Below are 6,000 nucleotides of genomic sequence, written 5' to 3'. Positions count from 1 at the left end.
TCACGCCTTGTATACTGTGGATTTAAGCATCAATAAATCCTTTTCGGAATCGGAGCAGAAAGCGGCAACAGAGCAAAATGTCAACTGCACCCGGGATTCCCAACCAGTCTCCCAGGCTGGTACTTACCAGGCCATAAGCTGGGTAGCAGTCTGCGATCTGACTAGAGCAGACGCATTCAGCTTAGGATGGCCATTGACAGCTTCATGCTTTTTATACTGTGCATTTAATCATCAATAAATCCTTTTCGAAATCGGAACGGAAGGCGGCAACAGAGCAAAATGTCAACTGCACCCGGGATTCCCAGCCAGTCTCCCATGCCGGTACTTACTGGGCCCTAAGCTGCGTAGCAGTCTGCGATCTGACGAGAGCAGGCGCGTTCAGCTTAGGATGGCCGTTGACATCTTCACGCCTTGTATACTGTGGATTTAAGCATCAATAAATATTTTTTTTAATCTGAGAGGAAGGCGGCAACAGAGCAAAATGTCAATAGCACCTTGGATTGCCAGCCAGACTCTCATGCCCATACTTGCCGGGCAGCAGTCTGCAATCTGACAAGAACAGGCGCATTCAGCTTAGGATAGCCGTAGACGGCTTCACACCCTGTATACTGTGGATTTAAGCATCAATAAATCCTTTTCGGAATCGGAGCAAAATGGCTACAGAGCTACAGAGCAAAATGTCAACAAAACCTGATATTCCCAGCCAGTCTCCCATGCTGGTACTTACCGGGCCCTAAGCTGGGTAGCAGTCTGCGATCTGACGAGAGCAGGCGCGTTCAGCTTAGGATGGCTGTTGACGGCTTCATGCCCTTTATACTGTGCATTTAAGCATCAATAAATCCTTTTCGGAATCGGAGAGGAAGGCGGCAACAGAGCAAAATGTCAACGACACCTGGGATTCCCAGCCAGTCTCCCATGCTGGTACTTACCGGGCCCTAAGCTGGGTAGCAGTCTGCGATCTGAAGAGAGCAGGCGCGTTCAGTTTAGGATGGCCGTCGACAGCTTCACACCTTGTATACTGTGGATTTAAGCATCAATAAATTATTTTCGGAATCGGAGCGGAAGGCAGCAATAGAGCAAAATGTCAATGTCACCCGGGATTCCCAGCCAGTCTTCCATGCCAGTACTTACCGGGCCCTAAGGTGGGTAGCAGTCTGCGATCTGACGAGAGCAGGCACGTTCAGCTTAGGATGGCCATTGACAGCTTCATGCTTTTTATACTGTGCATTTAAGCATCAATAAATCCTTTTCGGAATCGGAGAGGAAGGCGGCAACAGAGCAAAATGTCAATAGCACCTTGGATTGCCAGCCAGTCTCCCATGCCCGTACTTTCCCGGGCAGCAGTCTGTGATCTGACAAGAACAGGCACATTCAGCTTAGGATAGCCGTAGACGGCTTCACACCCTGTATACTGTGGATTTAAGCATCAATAAATCCTTTTCGGAATCGGAGCGGAAGGCGGCAACAGAGCAAAATGTCAACGACACTTGGGATTCCCAGCCAGTCTCCCATGCTGGTACTTACCGGGCCCAAAACTAGGTAGCAGTCTGCGATCTGACAAGAGCAGGCGCGTTCAGCTTAAGATGGCCGTTGACAGCTTCACACCCTTTATACTGTGGATTTAAGCATCAATAAATCCTTTTCGGAATCCGAGCGGAAGGCAGCAACAGAGCAAAACGTTAACGGCACCCGGGATTCCCAGCCAGTCTCCCATGCCGGTACTTACTGGGCCCAAAGCTAGGTAGCAGTCTGCGATCTGACAAGAGCAGGCACGTTTAGCTTAGGATGGCCATTGACAGCTTCACGCCTTGTATACTGTGGATTTAAGCATCAATAAATTATTTTCGGAATCGGAGCGGAAGGTGGCAACAGAGCAAAATGTCAACAACACCTGGGATTCCCAGCCAGTCTTCCATGCCAGTACTTACCACGCCCTAAGCTGGGTAGCAGTCTGCGATCTGACGAGAGCAGGCGCGTTCAGCTTAGGATGGCCATTGACAGCTTCATGCTTTTTATACTGTGCATTTAAGCATCAATAAATCCTTTTCGGAATCGGAGAGGAAGGCGGCATCTTGGATGTCAACAGCATCTTGGATTGCCAGCCAGTCTCCCATGCCCGTGCTTGCAGGGCAGCAGTCTGCGATCTGACAAGAACAGGCACATTCAGCTTAGGATAGCCGTAGACGGCTTCACACCCTGTATACTGTGGATTTAAGCATCAATAAATTATTTTCGGAATCGGAGCGGAAGGCGGCAACAGAGCAAAATGTCAACGACACTTGGGATTCCCAGCCAGTCTCCCATGCTGGTACTTACCAGGCCCTAAGCTGGGTAGCAGTCTGCGATCTGACGAGAGCAGGCGCGTTCAGCTTAGGATGGCCGTTGACAGCTTCTCGCCCTTTATACTGTGCATTTAAGCATCAATAAATTATTTTCTGAATCGGAGCGGAAGGCAGCAATAGAGCAAAAAGTCAACAGCACCCGGGATTCCCAGCCAGTCTCCCATGCCAGTACTTACCGGGCCCTAAGCTGGATAGCAGTCTGCGAACTGACGAGAGCAGGCGAGTTCAGCTTAGGATGGCCATTGACAGCTTCATGCTTTTTATACTGTGCATTTAATCATCAATAAATCCTTTTCGAAATCGGAACGGAAGGCCGCAACAGAGCAAAATGTCAACTGCACCCGGGATTCCCTGCCAGTCTCCCATGCCGGTACTTACTGGGCCCTAAGCTGCGTAGCAGTCTGCGATCTGACGAGAGCAGGCGCGTTCAGCTTAGGATGGCCGTTGACATCTTCATGCCTTGTATACTGTGGATTTAAGCATCAATAAATATTTTTTTTAATCTGAGAGGAAGGCGGCAACAGAGCAAAATGTCAATAGCACCTTGGATTGCCAGCCAGACTCCCATGCCCATACTTGCCGGGCAGCAGTCTGCAATCTGACAAGAACAGGCGCATTCAGGTTAGGATAGCCGTAGACGGCTTCACACCCTGTATACTGTGGATTTAAGCATCAATAAATCCTTTTCGGAATCGGAGCAAAATGGCTACAGAGCTACAAAGCAAAATGTCAACAAAACCTGATATTCCCAGCCAGTCTCCCATGCTGGTACTTACCGGGCCCTAAGCTGGGTAGCAGGCTGCGATCTGACGAGAGCAGGTGCGTTCAGCTTAGGATGGCTGTTGACAGCTTCATGCCCTTTATACTGTGCATTTAAGCATCAATAAATCCTTTTCGGAATCGGAGAGGAAGGCGGCAACAGAGCAAAATGTCAATAGCACCTTGGATTGCCAGCCAGTCTCCCATGCCCGTACTTGCCGGGCAGCAGTCTGCGATCTGACAAGAACAGGTACATTCAGCTTAGGATAGCCGTAGACGGCTTCACACCCTGTATACTGTGGATTTAAGCATCAATAAATCCTTTTCGGAATCGGAGCGGAAGGCGGCTACAGAGCAAAATGTCAACAACACCTGGGATTCACAGCCAGTCTCCCATGCTGGTACTTACCGGGCCCTAAGCTGGGTAGCAGTCTGCGATCTGACAAGAACAGGCACATTCAGCTTAGGATAGCCGTAGACGGCTTCACACCCTGTATACTGTGGATTTAAGCATCAATAAATCCTTTTCGGAATCGGAGCAGAAGGCGGCTACAGAGCAAAATGTCAACAATACCTGGGATTCCCAGCCAGTCTCCCATGCTGGTACTTACCAATCCCTAAGCTGGGTAGCAGTCTGCGATCTGATGAGAGCAGGCGGGCTCAGCTTAGGAAGGCTGTTGATAGCTTCACGCCTTGTATACTGTGGATTTAAGCATCAATAAATCCTTTTCGGAATCGGAGCGGAAAGCGGCAACAGACCAAAACGTCAACAGCACCCTGGATTCCCAGCCAGTCTCCGATGCTGGTACTTACCAGCCCCTAAGCTGGGTAGCAGTCTGCAATCTGACGAGAGCAGACACGCTCAGCTTAGGATGGCCGTTGACAGCTTCACACCCTTTATACCCTTTATACCCTTTATACCCTTTATACCCTTTATACCCTTTATACCCTTTATACTGTGGATTTAAGCATCAATAAATCCTTTTAGGATTCTGAGCGGAAGGCGGCATCATAGCAAAACGTCAACGGCACCCGGGATTTCCAGCCAGTCTCCCATGCCGGTACTTACCGGGCCCTAAGCTGGGTAACAGTCTGAGATTTGACGAGAGCAGGCGCATTCAGCTTAGGATGGAAAAATGACAGCTTCACGCCCTTTATACTGTGGATTTAAGCATCAATAAATCCTTGTCGGAATCAGAGCGGAAGGCGGCAACAGAGCAAAATGTCAACTGCACCCATGCCGGTACTTACCAGGCCCTAAGCTGGGTAGCAGTCTGCAAACAGACGAGAGCAGGCACGCTCAGCTTAGGATGGCCATTGACAGCTTCACACCCTGTATATTGTGGATTTAAGCATCAATAAATCCTTTTAAGAATCGGAGCGGAAGGCGGCAACAAATTAAAATGTCAACTGCACCCGGGATTCCCAGGGACAGCTTGACAGCTTGACAGCTTCACAGCTTCACACCTTGTATACTGTGGATTTAAGCATAAATAATTAATTTTCGGAATCGGAGCAGAAACAGAGCAAAATGGCAACTGCACCCGGGATTCCCAGCCAGTCTCCCATGCTGGTACTTACCAGGCTCTAAGCTGGGTAGCAGTCTGCGATCTGACGAGAACAGGCGCATTCAGCTTAGGATGGCCATTGACAGCTTCTTGCCTTGTATACTGTAAATTTAAGCATCAATAAATCCTTTTCGGAATCGGAGAGGAAGGCGGCAACAGAGCAAAATGTCAATAGCACCTTGGATTGCCAGCCAGTCTCCCATGCCCGTACTTTCCCGGGCAGCAGTCTGTGATCTGACAAGAACAGGCACATTCAGCTTAGGATAGCCGTAGACGGCTTCACACCCTGTATACTGTGGATTTAAGCATCAATAAATCCTTTTCGGAATCGGAGCGGAAGGCGGCAACAGAGCAAAATGTCAACGACACTTGGGATTCCCAGCCAGTCTCCCATGCTGGTACTTACCGGGCCCAAAGCTAGGTAGCAGTCTGCGATCTGACAAGAGCAGGCGCGTTCAGCTTAAGATGGCCGTTGACAGCTTCACACCCTTTATACTGTGGATTTAAGCATCAATAAATCCTTTTCGGAATTCGAGCGGAAGGCAGCAACAGAGCAAAACGTTAACGGCACCCGGGATTCCCAGCCAGTCTCCCATGCCGGTACTTACTGGGCCCAAAGCTAGGTAGCAGTCTGCGATCTGACAAGAGCAGGCACGTTTAGCTTAGGATGGCCATTGACAGCTTAACGCCTTGTATACTGTGGATTTAAGCATCAATAAATTCTTTTCGGAATCGGAGCGGAAGGTGGCAACAGAGCAAAATGTCAACAACACCTGGGATTCCCAGCCAGTCTCCCATGCTGGTACTTACCAATCCCTAAGCTGGGTAGCAGTCCTCAATCTGACGAGAACAGGCACGTTCAGCTTAGGATGGCCGTTAACAGCATCACATCCTTTATACTGTGGATTTAAGCATCAATAAATACTTTACGTAATCGGAGCGGAAGGCGGCAACTGAGAAAATGTCAACAGCACCCAGGATTCCCAGCCAGTCTCCCATGCTGGTACTTACCAATCCCTAAGCTGGGTAGCAGTCTGCGATCTGATGAGAGCAGGCGGGCTCAGCTTAGGAAGGCTGTTGATAGCTTCACGCCTTGTATACTGTGGATTTAAGCATCAATAAATCCTTTTCGGAATCGGAGCGGAAAGCGGCAACAGACCAAAATGTCAACAGCACCCTGGATTCCCAGCCAGTCTCCGATGCTGGTACTTACCAGCCCCTAAGCTGGGTAGCAGTCTGCAATCTGACGAGAGCAGACACGCTCAGCTTAGGATGGCTGTTGACAGCTTCACACCCTTTATACCCTTTATACCCTTTATACCCTTTATACC

General features: G+C 49.4%; 1 pseudogene; it reads right to left on the bottom strand.

Moving 5' to 3' along the window:
• Positions 1-2,267: 2,267 nt before the first annotated feature.
• On the bottom strand, positions 2,268-2,387 carry LOC130352704 (5S ribosomal RNA; annotated as a pseudogene).
• Between the last annotated feature and the right edge of the window lie 3,613 nt (positions 2,388-6,000).

This window comes from Hyla sarda, chromosome 1, assembly GCF_029499605.1.
Source record: "Hyla sarda isolate aHylSar1 chromosome 1, aHylSar1.hap1, whole genome shotgun sequence".
Classification (NCBI taxonomy): Eukaryota; Metazoa; Chordata; class Amphibia; order Anura; family Hylidae; genus Hyla; species Hyla sarda.
Note: the sequence above shows the minus strand (reverse complement) of the source record. Positions and strands in the feature narration are given on the sequence as shown.